The 14,746-nt window shown below is 31.5% G+C and overlaps 1 protein-coding gene and 1 long non-coding RNA gene across 3 annotated transcripts in view; one reads left to right on the forward strand and one right to left on the reverse strand.

Moving 5' to 3' along the window:
- The window catches only part of LOC122272401 (uncharacterized), a 32,521-nt gene extending 25,353 nt beyond the window's left edge, over nt 1-7,168 (reverse strand). The window contains exon 1 of one of the 2 annotated variants that reach the window (XM_043056080.3): nt 7,083-7,168. The gene's annotated coding sequence lies outside the window, so the exon portion shown is untranslated. Of the gene's footprint in view, nt 1-6,951 lie in introns of both variants that reach the window. The other variant, XM_043056081.3, reaches the window with a different exon arrangement.
- Nucleotides 7,169-7,194: 26 nt separating this feature from the next.
- Nucleotides 7,195-13,447, forward strand: LOC107456590 (uncharacterized). Its single transcript, XR_001585727.4, has 4 exons — nt 7,195-7,284; nt 9,996-10,048; nt 10,930-10,986; nt 13,257-13,447. It is a non-coding gene; the product is annotated as an uncharacterized LOC107456590 (long non-coding RNA).
- Nucleotides 13,448-14,746: the final 1,299 nt, after the last annotated feature.

Consider the following 14,746-nt stretch of genomic DNA (forward strand, 5'->3'; position numbering starts at 1 on the left):
GAGCCACTGCTGAAGCCTAGGCTACAGTTGAGACGCCTACTACAAATCCTGATCAGATAGAAGTCCTGCGGCCCACCGGCAGGAAAATTAAAGTTCTCTTCCGAGGACTTGATCCAGAAATTGAGATTTCCAATCTCGAAAATGAACTCTCAGATATTGAATACCGGCCAATAAGAATTGAATAGATGAGGAAGAGGCGTGGTCAGGACTACAAGCTCCTCGCCCTCTTTCTAGCCATCCTCTCAGACGATCCCAAGCATCTACCAAACAGACCGACTGCTCGACACACCAGTGCGGGCTGAAAGATTTCGTGGCGGCCGTCACGAGATTCAATGCTACAAGTGTTAAGGTCTCGGCCAAACACAAAAAAGCTGCACCGGCCAAGTAGCGTGCATGAAATGTGCAGGGGCACATTGGACCTATCTTTGCAGTAAACCCCTCAACGAGCCTCCAACCTGCGTAAACTGCCAAGGAGATCACCCGGCCTGTTTTTCAGGCTGCGGTGCCAGAAAAAAAGAGGAAAACACCATCCAGGAGCAGGCAACACAGAAGTGCTGCCGACTCTGCTACTAGATTTCTTCGAATCGTCAAAGAATTAAAGAACTTTTTAAGGAATCTGAACTAGTCAACCAGATACAATCCCTTCTCCCATCTACCAAGGCCTAGAGTGGAGCTACTACATGAAGATAACCGCAGATATTTTTCTGCGGTACTTCCCATATTTTATCGTCACAAGTCACCGTCGCCTTAGGGCAAATTCATTCTGATGAAGGAGTGAGATGCCCGCTTCGCAGGCAGGTACTCTGATCTACCCCATATCAAGTCAAGTCATTTGAAATTTTATTCTAGTGTAATATGTTTAGATAGATTATTTTTGGCCATATAGAAGCTTATCGCCAAGATAGTGCTTGTTTATTAAAAATTGCATCCATGCCGATGAAAATAGGAGAGGTGATTCTATCCACTGCACATTGAATAATTTGCTAAATTATCGCACGCCCACTAGAAGAGCAATTCACACCCTGTTATTAAGCAATTACAAAGCGCAGTTCACCACTGTCCTTCCCTGTAGAGCAGTGTTTCCCAAACTTATGACTTTCGCGTACCCTTTCTAAATTTTTCGCAACGCTGTGTACCACTAATAAAAAATTGAACGTATTTTTTACTATAAAAAATTGCACACAAGTTAAAAATCACAACTGGCTGTCGACACCACTGATTATTAACTGTTAACTCTGCAAAAAAGATAGCCAATAGAAAAATACGTAATTGTACATTTTCATGGCTAGCTTTGTTTTTAAACATAAAATTTTGAAATTTTCGTTTGTTGCAAGATATTTCGCACACTTTGGGAAACACTGCTGTAGAGGATGCAAAAAAATGAATATTTTTGTAGTTTTGTGTAACATGCCTTTTTAGCGAAAGTGGTAGGACACTTGCACTTTATTAAATTTCCTAATGTTTGCTACTCCTTTATATTTTTTTAAGAAGTAACTCTTAAGTAACTTTTTAAGAAGTAAGAAGAAGTAACTTTTTAAGAAGTAAGAAGAAGTACGTAACAATGTATTTTCTCTTGATTTTAGATTGAAATACAGATGTCTATATTATTACTCAAATTTAATTGTTAGAATTAAATTACTGAATTACCAGTCGGTAAGCTTTTAGGAAAGAAAAAAAAGGACATGTTTTTTCAATGTGAATCTTGCAGCCAAGTGGATTAACAATGTAAATTTTTTTATCGAAAACTAGAACTTATTTTCAATTGAATTTAAATTATTCCAGGTTTTTTTACGACCTGGTAAATATAAATGAGTGGTAGCTAGAGTTTCTCAAGACTACTGAAAAATGCTTACATTTAGCTTTCATTTGAGATTTATAAAATTATTTCCGTGGTATTTTTTTTCACCCTTATATATTTCCTTTAAATTTAAAAACTTATTAGTTACTTAAATTATCTAAATCTATCTCACTTTTATTACCACTCTAAAAACTTTTCCAGATCATGACAACCTTGTATTACGTATTAAGTCTCCAATTTTGGGGAAGATGCCTTCCCCTTTTTTTCCTAAAAGATAAAAACTAGTAATTTCAGCGATTTATATTTTGAAAGAAAAATAAACTCGTGTTCATTAATAAAGTTACCCTATTCTATTCTATTCTGTTTTACAATTGGTCTTTTTATTCTGGTTGTACTTTCTTTTCTTCCTTTTAGAATTTTTGCCTAAAATTAATTAAGTTTGACGCATTTCATATCAAAAAAAGTTTGGAAACAACGTAATTATGTTTTCATTGTTGTTTTCAGGAAACAAAGTTTATGTATATATCATGCAAAAAAAAATGACAAAACCGAAGAAATCGTGTAAAATTTATTATTTATTTTAAATTTAAATCGAGTATCAGTCATGATTTTTCTTTTTTTTGCACTCATCCTTTTGTTATGATTTATTTCTCAATAAGAATCTAACTTGTAAAGAAACCTGTGTTGCGGTAGTCAAACATTATTTGAGAAATTTATGTGAGTCAATAAAAAATCAAACAAGAAACCACGCATGAAAACTTTTTCAATATTATGCAACTTGGCATTTAATTATGTTAACTATATTATGCAATTTCGCATTTTCAAAAGGGCATTTTTCTTCCTTCACACATGATAAATATTTCTTTTTCAAAAGAAATATTAAGTAACACACGGCTATTCAGTTGTTTCAAATGAATGATTTAAATAAAAGACAAATATTTCTGTTGTCTAAATAAAATGCAAAGCGCAGCTTATATTTTAGTGACGTTGTAATATTTTATTTATGTTTTTGAATCATGACAATATTTGAATAGTAGATATTCAAATAACTGTGCAAATGAGTTTAATTTTGATATTAATATAGAGGATGACGGCTTTATGATTTTAAATTATACTTGACATTGGGGAAATTCTGTCTGATCTGAAATCAACCGGAAAATTCTGCCGGCGAAAGAATAAGCCTTACACAGATGCAAATAATGTCTTTATAAATCAAAAAGCGGCAGGGCATGTGCCAATAAATGTTTTCATAAGATGGACCGCTTATTGTTAGTTAGGTCGGATACTTTTGCTATAAATTTGAATATGCTGTGCACATGCTGTTTTGTGCCATATATAATGCGTCTCTTTATGATGGTGCATTGCCATTCAGTTAAAAAGTAAATACACCCTACCACTTTCTTTTAAAAGAACCACTCGCATTACTTACAAAATGAGGAGCGTATTGTAGCAGGTAGAACTTTCTTGTAGGCCTCATGTGAGCAACATAATTAAAAGCAAACTTTTTGAGATGCAAATTTTTTTTAAAAATCTTTTCCAAATTTGTCGTGGCTATTTAAAAGTAATAATAATGATAGTAATAATGGTAGCAATAATAATAATATAGAGTTCTAAAAGTTTAAACACCTTAAATAATCATTCGAAATTTAAGTGTCATAACTATTCGAATTTGAAGACATATGCATTTTTTACATTTTCCATTTTTGGATTCTTCTGCTCTTTGGGGGCACTTTTTTTTGTTTTGTTTTGTATTTTTAGAACGTTTGTTGAGATTTCAGAACATTTATTTTCATTTTGGGGAATTTTTGGAGATTTTCTGGTTCTTTGTTTTTATTTTTAGGGCATATTTTTGAAATCTTTGAAAATACCAGAGGTAATTTTTACAATTTTCTCAAATTTCAACGGAGTTATTCTATTTTATTTACTACAATTTTCAGGGAAAAGGATAACCATTGCTCAGAATAAAACTGAGCGAATGATAAAAACAAAAATAATTTATGGAGACATTATGGGTGGTTAAAATAAGAAACAAGAGCATTGGAATTCAAGATTACTCCGGAAACACCAATTTTTTTCTTAGTCTTTTGTTATTATTTAACATTAATTTTAAACTTTAATAAAATATTACAACCCGATTTCTCTTTATATATACACGCATACATACAATTATATGCAATATAAAATTTTAAGGAAGATATGATGCTTCAGGTAGGTAGGTACTTTATTTACTCTCACTAGAGCTGCACAATGGGCTATTGGCGACGGTCTGGGAAAAATCCCTGAGAATGATTCGAAGACATGTCATCACAATTTTGATCCTTTGCAGAGGGAAAGGCTCCTCCGCTATAGTATCCCGACGACCTGCTCTCGAAGTCGAGCATGGTTAAACAGTTTAACGAAGACTAATACCGCGCACTCTCGGTCCCTACACAGGCTGATCAAAGCGGTCACCCACACGCTTACTGACTGCAGCCAGTGATGCTTAACTTCGGTATTCTACTGGGAACCGTGTTTTCACAATCAGTCCACTGCGGGATATATAATGTTTCAGATTTAAGCTTTTATTTAATTACAGAAATGTTTTTTTTTTTCAAATTTTAAGAACATTTTTGGGCATCTTTTAAGGATATTTTTCACTATCTTTAACGGCATATTTTCGTCAACAAATTCCGGACTCCAGACATATTCTTCAAAAATTTGTTTCCGAGTTGAGGAAATACTTATACTGAAAGTAAACGCACAGTTATAACTTGTCTACATATTAGTTGAAATCTAATTGTAATTAAAAAACGTAAGCATAGACATACTTGCTCAGTGTTCCGATTTAATGGAAACGTTTTTTAATAGTATTTAAAGTGGTAGAGAAAGCAGGAGGGCCGAGGACCACGGTCTGGGAACCTTAAAAAGTTATGTCAAATGTTTCGTGGAAATATTGAAAATTTTTATGTTTTTTGATTTTACTGTATATTTAGGAATCAAGTTAGTCAATTGTAACATGTCTTTTAGTTTATAAAATATTTTGTTAGGTAGGAATTAGTTAAAGTATCTTTTTTGAACTACTTTTTAAATTCTCCCAGACTGTGGCCACCTTGCGAAAGAGCAATAAATGCGATGAACTTTTTCTTTTAACCCCTTCTTTCTCGCACCCGTGAAAATGATGAGGTGAGGTTGTGCCCTCTATTTCTCGCTCCCGTGATATTTCCGGGCTGGAGTGTTCAGTCGTAACGCGTAATTAAGAATAAAACTAATTCATTTCTTTTGCCCGGAAAACATTTTATTTCTCATTTTGCACACCAGATGGCAGTACCAAGGTAAGGTTTTTAAGGTAATTGTAGATAGTTAATTTATTTTAAACTAGATGTCAGCACTAAACAAATACGTGTATTTGTGATATGTGATAAAAAAATAGGCACTTTTATGACCATTTTCTTGAAAATTAACCGATCTTTAAGGGGTTAATTTAGGTATTGCTGTAACAAAATAGTCAATTTTTCTTTTATAATTTTGTTTTACTTACTTTCGTGGTGGTTAAACTTATCATTTATTAAATTGAAAATATAATTATTAAAGTATGCATTACGTTCAGGGAGGCCAACTTGCTCCGCTTTGTAAAAAAAATATTTTCTAGTGGTAAACGAAATTTAAGTTACTTTTTGGTTAAGTAATTTTTATTAAGTATTTTTTCCACCAGTACACATCAGAAATTCAAAGTAACATATGAAATGCATCTTTATGGCAGTTATCTCATGGTGACATTTTTAAATAGTAAACGTATTTTTTCCTTATTCCACAAGTTTTGCTCTTTAATTCGCTACCAATTCATTAAAACTTTTGCAGAAAATGGATCGATTGGCATCCCTGTTCTTTAAAATGAAAAAGAAAAAAAAAATTAGTAGCTTTTTACAACACATAAAAAAACCTTTTAATTTTATTTCAAATCAATCAGGTGATTTTAAAAGTGAACTGTTCTGTTCTGGCGAAACTCAAACCGAACTAAAGAAACGGCTATAAGCAAAGAACAAACAAATAAAAGTGAACAATTGAAAAAAAAAAACATTAGAGAAAAAGGTGAGTAGTAAATCTAGATACAAAGTTCCATAGCCTCCCAATAATGGAATTTTTTAGACAATACTAACAAAAAATACAAACAAATTGATAGACAATAAATAAACTCTCCCATTTCTCATTTAAGAAACTGTACTACATTACTAACGATTACTTCTCCATGTAACTTGGCGCATAGCGAAATGCCGGTGAGATTTGCATAACGCCGGATTTCATACTGTAAGTATAAACTTTCAGGACTGCTTTGTTCAAAGGTATCAATAATATATGGTATATCAATACGTATCAATTATGATTGGTATGTATAAGTAAAGGTATCAATAAATATCAGATATCAATAATAATTACTCTATCATCTTTATCGAAACTTCATGCTCACTCCTTGCAGAGACATTTATAGGATAAATAAATATTGCAGTATTCCCTACTTATATTTGTAATTCCTTGCTACAAATATAAATTTTCAACTCTGTGTTGTTCAAAGATATCAATAATATTTGGTATATCAAAACGTATCAATTATGACTGGTATGAATAAGTAAAGGTTTCGATAATAATTGGTATCAATAAATATCAGACATCAATAATACTTACTTTATCATCTTTATCGAAACTTCATGCTCACTCCTTGCAGAGACATTTATAGGATAAATAAATATTGAAGTATTCCCTACTTATATTTGTAATTCCTTACTACAAATATAAATTTTCAACTCTGCTTTGTTCAAAGATATCAATAATATTTGGTATATCAATACGTATCAATTATGATTGGTATGAATAAGTAAAGGTATTAATAATATTTGGTATCAATAAATATCAGATGTCAATAATAATTACTTTATCACCTTTATCGAAACTTCATGCCCACTCCTTGCAGAGACATTTATAGGATAAATAAATATTGAAGTATTCCCTACTTATATTTGTAATTCCTTACTACAAATATAAATTTTCAACTCTGCTTTGTTCAAAGATATCAGTAATATTTGGTATATCAATAAGTATAAATGATAATTGGTATCAATAAGTAACACAGGTATCAGTGATAATTTGTATAAATAAGTAACAAAAGTATCAATAATTACTTTACGATCTTTATCAAAGCCCCCGTACTCCCACCTTACAGCGATATTAATAGCATAAATAAATATTGGAGATTTGAATAGATTGAGGATTAAATTTGCTCTAACAATGTATAAAAGTAACAGACACTTACCTTATAACTGAAATTACTATAATTGATTCTCTAATGACTGGATGTGAGTATTATATGTTGGAAGGAAGTAAACCGGATGATTTTTTATCCTGTCGGAAGTGCATAAAAAGGATGAGAATTTATCATTGTGACATTTTTTGAGAGAAAAAAAGGAGGAAATTTAATCATCCTAATCTTACTCAGAAATCGTGAAATAGCACAGGTAAGAGATATTTCATTTACCAATTTGTATTGATTAAAAAAAAAAGATTTTTAATTGTTTTTGATTAATCAATTTTATAATTGTGTTAAAAGTACAATCGGACATTGTTATAGTGAACCGTCTGTGGACTTAACAATAAGTCCTCTATAAATGATGGTTCAATATATCTAAAATATTCGGAAAAATATTTTTTAGCGTATTGAAGTAGTATTGTTAGAAAAAGTGATTACAATATGTAATTTGCTTCATAAATGTTTAGCTAACGAAACACGTAGTTTCTTTCTACAACAACTTTACCTGACATAGAATTTCTTCCTATAACGAAATTTAATATCAGAACATTAAGTGACATTCAAAATATTCTCCTTATAATTAAATGGTTGTCTCTTTATAATGAGTTTTTAAAAGCTTTTATTGGAATTTTTTAGATGTTTATCTTTTTAATTTGCATCATTTTCGAAGAAAGTTGCATTCAAAAGTTTTATACAACCAATTCGCTAGTGCATGCTTTTGAAACCACTCGTTTTATTCATTTCAGCGGAATAAATAGTTTTAAACAATTCTTTTTAAAGTATCTTCATTTTAAATTAATATTTTCAAATGTATCTTCTTTTTAAATTAATATTTTCAAATGTATCTTCATTTTAAATCAACATTTTTAAATGTATACTTTTGAATTTATCATATTGATTAAAAATTTTATTTGATTCATTTAAATACCGGCAAAAAAAGAAATTTAAATCCTCTATTAACGAATTTTCAATTTTTAGTTGTTTTCTAAATGACTGTTCAGAAGGGACCACAAACTACGTTAATTACAAACCAGTGTTCATTATATATCCGGATAGTTCATTGTATAAAATTTTTAAATGTACACTTTCGAATTTATCATATTACTTAAAAATTTAAATACCGGCAAAGAAGACATTTAAATCCTCTATTAACGAATTATCAATTTTTAGTTGTTTTCTAAATGACTGTTCAGAAGGGACCACAAACTACGTTAATTACAAACCAGTGTTCATTATATATCCGGATAGTTCATTGTATAAAATTTTTAAATGTACACTTTCGAATTTATCATATTACTTAAAAATTTAAATACCGGCAAAAAAGAAATTTAAATCCTCTATTAACGAATTATCAATTTTTAGTTGTTTTCTAAATGACAGTTCAGAAGGGACCACAAACTACGTTAATTACAAACCAGTGTTCATTATATATCCGGATAGTTCATTGTATAAAATTTTTAAATGTACACTTTCGAATTTATCATATTACTTAAAAATTTAAATACCGGCAAAGAAGAAATTTAAATCCTCTATTAACGAATTATCAATTTTTAGATGTTTTCTATATAACAGTTCAGACAAGACCACAAACTACGTTAATTACAAACCAGTGTTCATTATATATATCCGGATTTATTAAAGCAGGTTTAAACTGTAATTATTTTTACTCTGCAATAGAACAAATCGAAAAAAAAAAATATTTCCCCATAATTTCGAATCGGACCTACGTAAAAGATGCGGTATATAAATAAAGGAAAAAATAAATTCTGAAGATGAATAATGCCTTGAAGGGAATAAAATTTATTAATTTGAAGAGAAATCGGAATCGAACTTCTAAAATAATAATCATAAGTTACACAGAATACCTTTTTCGCAATCGTAAGCTTTGATCAATAATATTTTAAATCTAAAATAATCTAAGTAAATTTTAGTTTTTTTCTCTCCATTTTTTTCGAAAACTTAACACCTTTGCAGCAGTGCTGAATTAAGTTCATATCATTATAAAACAAGCAATTTCCATAGTTTTCTACCGAAGGCAGAGGATTGTTCAGTATTTTTCGCTGATAGGGAAGGGTAGGGATTGCATGCTTGTATTTTTCCTAAAATAGCTACCTGATTCAGGGAAAATGCAGACATATAGAATATATAGTATGCAAAATATATAGTGGATTTATTTATTTTTGATTTCAGAATTTGAAAATCGAAAATAAATCAAATAATTCTAATAACAAAGCATTCTGGCAAAGCATTCAATATAAAAGCATTCTGGCACTGCGAATTTGTGACATTTTGCGTAGCTTCTTTTCATCAATTATAGTCAATAATTTTTTTTAATCTTGTTCCTTTTCTTCGGAATCACATACGAATTTCATATAATTTGGAATAGAAAAAATTTCAGTGTATGAAATATAATGCAATTGCCCTAAATCTTAAAAAAAAAAATTAATTAATAAATAAATGAAAAATATCTGTGTATGGAATACGGCGTGAGTGTATACCGAGCATTATTTCTTAACCCAATAATGCCCGACCACAAAAATTGGTTGTATACATACATTTACTTACTTCAAAATGGCTATTGGAAGAAAAAAAGTAGCTGTACTTTTAAAAGGGCTTTAACCACAAAGGGGTTAACTTAAAAAAAGTTCTATATATAGAATTAGGCGATGCCTCGGTATCTTAAAAAGTAGCAGTATAAGAAATACCGAACTGACGACTGCCCAATACCTTTTTTTAAAAAAAAAGTGTAGAGAATATCATGCCATGCATTCCATACCTTCAAACGAAATGGAACAATCCATTTACATTAAGGGAAGTTTGGAATTGAAAGATCTAGCAGCAACAGCTTATTGTTAATAAAATGGCATCAATATTAACGTGTTTTTTTTTTTTAAATAACAATTCTCTTTTTTTTTTCAGAATGAACACTTACGGAATGTTTTTGGGACTCATCTTGATAAGTATAGTTTTAGGTAGGTAATCACGACTGAAATAAATATTTGTTTTAATTCATTTTAATCCAAGGATTAGATTCTCACAATATAAAGGCGGGAGTTTATGTAGTGAATTTAAGAAACTAAAATCAGTTACGTGATAAATATAAACCTCTTTATAATGATATCCGTTAGTGACTTTTCAGCTTTTTTAAGCAATAAAAACGATTTTTATACAATTTATGGAATCTGTTTCAGTTGCAAGAATAACCAATGTAAAATTGATACAAAGTTAAATTAGTTAAGAACCAATCCATTTGCAACCATAGTCGTTATTAATTTAATTTATTAACTATTCTTCGGCAAGTGTTAAATTCACTAATTTCAAATGTGTCAAAAAGTGTCTCAGCTACGTGGCTCACTCTTGTAAATAGTAAAAATATTTCATTCTCACAGATGGCGCTCTGCGCAGCGATGTGTTATTAATTAATATTCAGACACTGTAACGTTCACATCATTCTTCGTTATTAAATACATTTTTCTGTTATAAAGTATTATGTTATAACTTATGCAACTCCCTCATCTCATATGGTTTGACGAATAACCGACGCACGAATGAATGTCCCCGAGAATATCGTATTCGTATTTCACATTAAATATTTCAAAATATTAATTGTTATAATTCTCAAATGTGAAGTAACAATATTTTTAAAGCATCAAGGCAGCTGTAGGTCTTCCGAGTTTTATTTGGGGATTTTAGCATTTAATTTAGGATTTTGTCATTTAGAGAATTAATAAATTGAGAATGTAAACAGGTACTGTCTGAGAATCATAAGATGAACCCCTGTTCTCGATTGCAATTTCACTGAGAACTTAATTCATGATTGCCAGATTATAAATCATATCGTGTTATTTTTTAGGAGCAGAGAGAAGGCTACCTTGTTGGACAAGGCAAAGGTGCAACACCTGTCGAAGAAGTAAGGTTACCTAACCTAATTAAAACTAAATAATATAGTAATGAATTACTATTTCATAACCATAGCAACCATTTAAAAGTTCTTTTCAGGTTCACCAAAGGGGGAAAAAAACAATTTAAGTGCATTACATTTGAAGCAAAATTCTAATTTCAAACTGTTTCTTTTTTTAAATTTTTCCCTTCTTGCCGACTTTATTAGTATTAGACTTACAGAAGTTGAACTCACCAAAAGAAAATTTAACTAATACGTATAACATTTTATCCTTGTAAGTCCGATTTACCATATCACATTGGCTCTTAGAAATGTAAATTTGGCACTTAGTAGATAATTTCAAATTTATTTTGATGTTACATCAATTAAGCTTTTTGAAACACGTTTTAAAAGGGTATACTATCAACCAAAGGAAATACGTGGTATATTATAGACTACTGCCAATTAAAGTTACCCCACCGGAAAACGGCACGCCACGCTCGTAAAATTTGCACCAGAGATAAAACATGGTGAGATACGCAAAGGATTAGATTTCCAGCTCATTCATGTCAAGCACGTGGCAGTGGTGATAGCTATAATGCATATAAAAGCAGAGGTTCAACAGCAATTTTCTCCGATTCAATTTGAACTTCATTTTCGATTTAGAAGTTTGTTTTGTTATAATTTTTTGCATAAGAAGAAGAAATGAGTAAAAGTTAGGGTCTCGTTTTCATTAAGGAAAAATTATAGCAACCAGAGTTGGGTTTTATCGCACTGTATTATTACTGCTCGACTTGGCAAAAATTCCTTAAATATCCAGAGAATATGAAATTGATGGGTTCTGGACCGTAATAAGAAACATCCACGAAATGCTACTAGATGTAAGCTGCCCTCTACTACTAACAGGCAAGGAGATAGTCATTACGAAACATGAATATGGAAATGAAGTCGTTTGCAAGTTTGTGCTCAAACAATTCGATAACGTTTGCAGCAGAATGGACAGCCAAGGCTTCTGTTTTCCTTCACTTAGAGGGGCATCTTCAATGGTGTGATTAATTACCAACCTGGACCCATGAATGGAAGCATGGGATCTTTATAGTTGAATGCCGGATCTGCATACAAAGCTATGATGGCTACATCCGTGTTTGGTGGTATTTCTGAGAACGCATGTAGCCAAATTGCATTCGGCATCGTCATACTGGTCCATCACTCAGTGATATTATATTGAGTGCTATTTGAAACGTGAGTCGATCACATCGTTTTTTTTTTTTTTTTTTTTTTTTTTTTTTTTTTTTTTTTTTTTTGCTTTACTGTCATTTTTACAAGCCAGTGTTACATTCCAGGTGTATTTAGACCGGTGGCTGGCTTTGCCTTATCGTAAAGGACTCTCTAACGATCGTTTTCACAGGATATTGCACAACTGTCCGTATTTTTGTGACCTTAACTTGATACACTACATATCCAACAATCACCATGATCAACACGGCCGGTCCTCCTGATCTTTGAACAATTGAAAACGCGTAGGTTGTTGAGAGATGGACTCACCAATTACTACTGTCAATGAATTGAAGCTGTTTTGATCCAGGTCTCTGAAAATGGCAATCTCTTCATCCAGTCGTCCCGCAGTGGACTGATCGTTAAGACACGGTTTCCAGCAGATCACCGAAGTCAAGCATCACTGGCTACGGTCAGTGTGCGGGTGGGTGACCACTTGGATCAGTCTGCGTAGGGACCGAGGGTGTGCGGTATTGGTCCTCGTTAAACTGTGCTACCGTAAAGTGCTCGACTACGCGCGCAGGTCGTCGGGCTAACGAAGCGGGGGTGCCATCCCTTCCGCAGAGGATCAAAATTGTGATGGCATGTCTTCGGATCATCCTCCGGGATGTTTCCCAGACCGTCGCCAATAGCCCATTGTGCAGATCTAGTGCGACGTAAAGTAACAACAACTTCATCCAGTCAGATAAATGCTCTTTTTTACTGTCAGAAGTGGCAGCTTTTTGTACCAACTTTTAAGAATCTAGAGGGCTTAATTTACTGTAAATTTAATCACGAGCTCATTACCCCGTAGTGTATGAGTTCAAAAAATATCATTTTGTTATACATATTCCAACTTAGAGTAGCAATTCTAATGGCCAGCTACTTGCACTAGCTAGTGTACTTTGCACTACTTCAAATGAGTACACTAAATTTGATGTGAATAAGTTCAGAATAGTGAATTAGTATATAAAAAACATACAAAAATTCAGTTATATGTAAATTTCTTTTATACTATTATCTTGGTTATATTATTTATTTTGCAGAATCCAAAATAGGTCAAATGCCAGTTTGCTGTGCAGGATGCGCAGTGGGAAAAGTAACAGTTCGTGTGACTAAGTCGAAGGCATTCTGTTGGTGTGTTACCTGATGTAGTTTTGAAAATATAATAATAGGAACATATATTGCGTTTTTTCTTACTTCAATTCGTCTATTTCTTAAGGGACGTAAAAAATAAAACAAAAAGAAAAATATATATATAGTGATGAATGGATACTGAATTGTAAGAGTAGGGGAGAGTGGGGTCAATTGTAACAGGGTACGATTGTAACAGAGCAAATATTTCGAGTGTCGGGTTCTAGATTCGGTTCCTACGTGGCGCACAAGGTGTATTTAATAAATCTACATGTACACCCCTGCTGGCAACCATTTTTATGTACTTTTGAAAGAGTTATATCACAAAAGATATTTTCACGCTACGTAAGTACTTTTTTTGGTGTTAGAATATTATATTGTAACATAGTAATTTTGTTTAAACAAATAAAAATTATTAACCGAATATGTAAGTGGACACCTTAATTAACATTTTAAGAAAAAAAAGATTAGTTTTGTTAATTAACTAGTATTGTTTTTAACAAATAAAGCTGAAATGGCGACTTGGGGACGATTGTAACAATAAGTAAAGGGACGACTGTAACAGCTGAAAATAAATAATCTTATGTTTACAAACCATTACTTAACTCTTTAAGAACCACCAATAGTTTCCTATATCATTTATATTATGTTATATGTGCATTATTTCATTTCACCTTTCACAGCATAAATTAAAATTTTTAACCCCTTAAAGTTAAAAGTTTAACCCTTTAGGTCTCTGCTCATTATTATTTTTACTCCTAAAATATCATTACTATTTTGATCAATAAAAAAATATATCACAACTATGATAATATGTATAATTAACTATGTTTTAGTTGAATTTATGAACTGTTACAATTGACCCCGTAAGTGGGGACAATTGTAACAAGTGCGCGACTGTCAAAAATTGTTAATCACTAATATAATAACATTTAAAATAAGGTATTTATATTTTTTTCTAGTAGAAGATAGTCTACTTTACTCGTCTGTCAATTAATACTAATAATATATTGGATTCTTTGTTAGTTAAAAATAGTTAAGCAAAAAATGTTACAATTGACCCCACTCTCCCCTACCTAAAATTTATTTTATTGTAAAAATCTAAGCACATTTAAAGATTTGTAAGGACTGAAAGGAAAGAAAATATCTTTTAAGAATTCGAAATCTGATAAAAAAACAAATCAGAGCATCAAGGAATGTTTTTCTTTTTTTTGAAAAGGTCGTTTTAAGGGCCGTTTTTCTCAAAAGATGGGCACACAACATAGATCTTAACTATAAGCTCAGACAACAATTAAGTTTAAATTTAATTCACAGTAGAAATTTTAGAGTGAATTTATAATTCTGCATTGCAAAAAGAATTAACTTAGCTTACTGAAAAATTCTTCATATATATCCTAAAAAC

Source organism: Parasteatoda tepidariorum, chromosome 1 (assembly GCF_982258835.1).
Source record: "Parasteatoda tepidariorum strain Cologne lab strain chromosome 1, Ptep-v5.0, whole genome shotgun sequence".
Classification (NCBI taxonomy): Eukaryota; Metazoa; Arthropoda; class Arachnida; order Araneae; family Theridiidae; genus Parasteatoda; species Parasteatoda tepidariorum.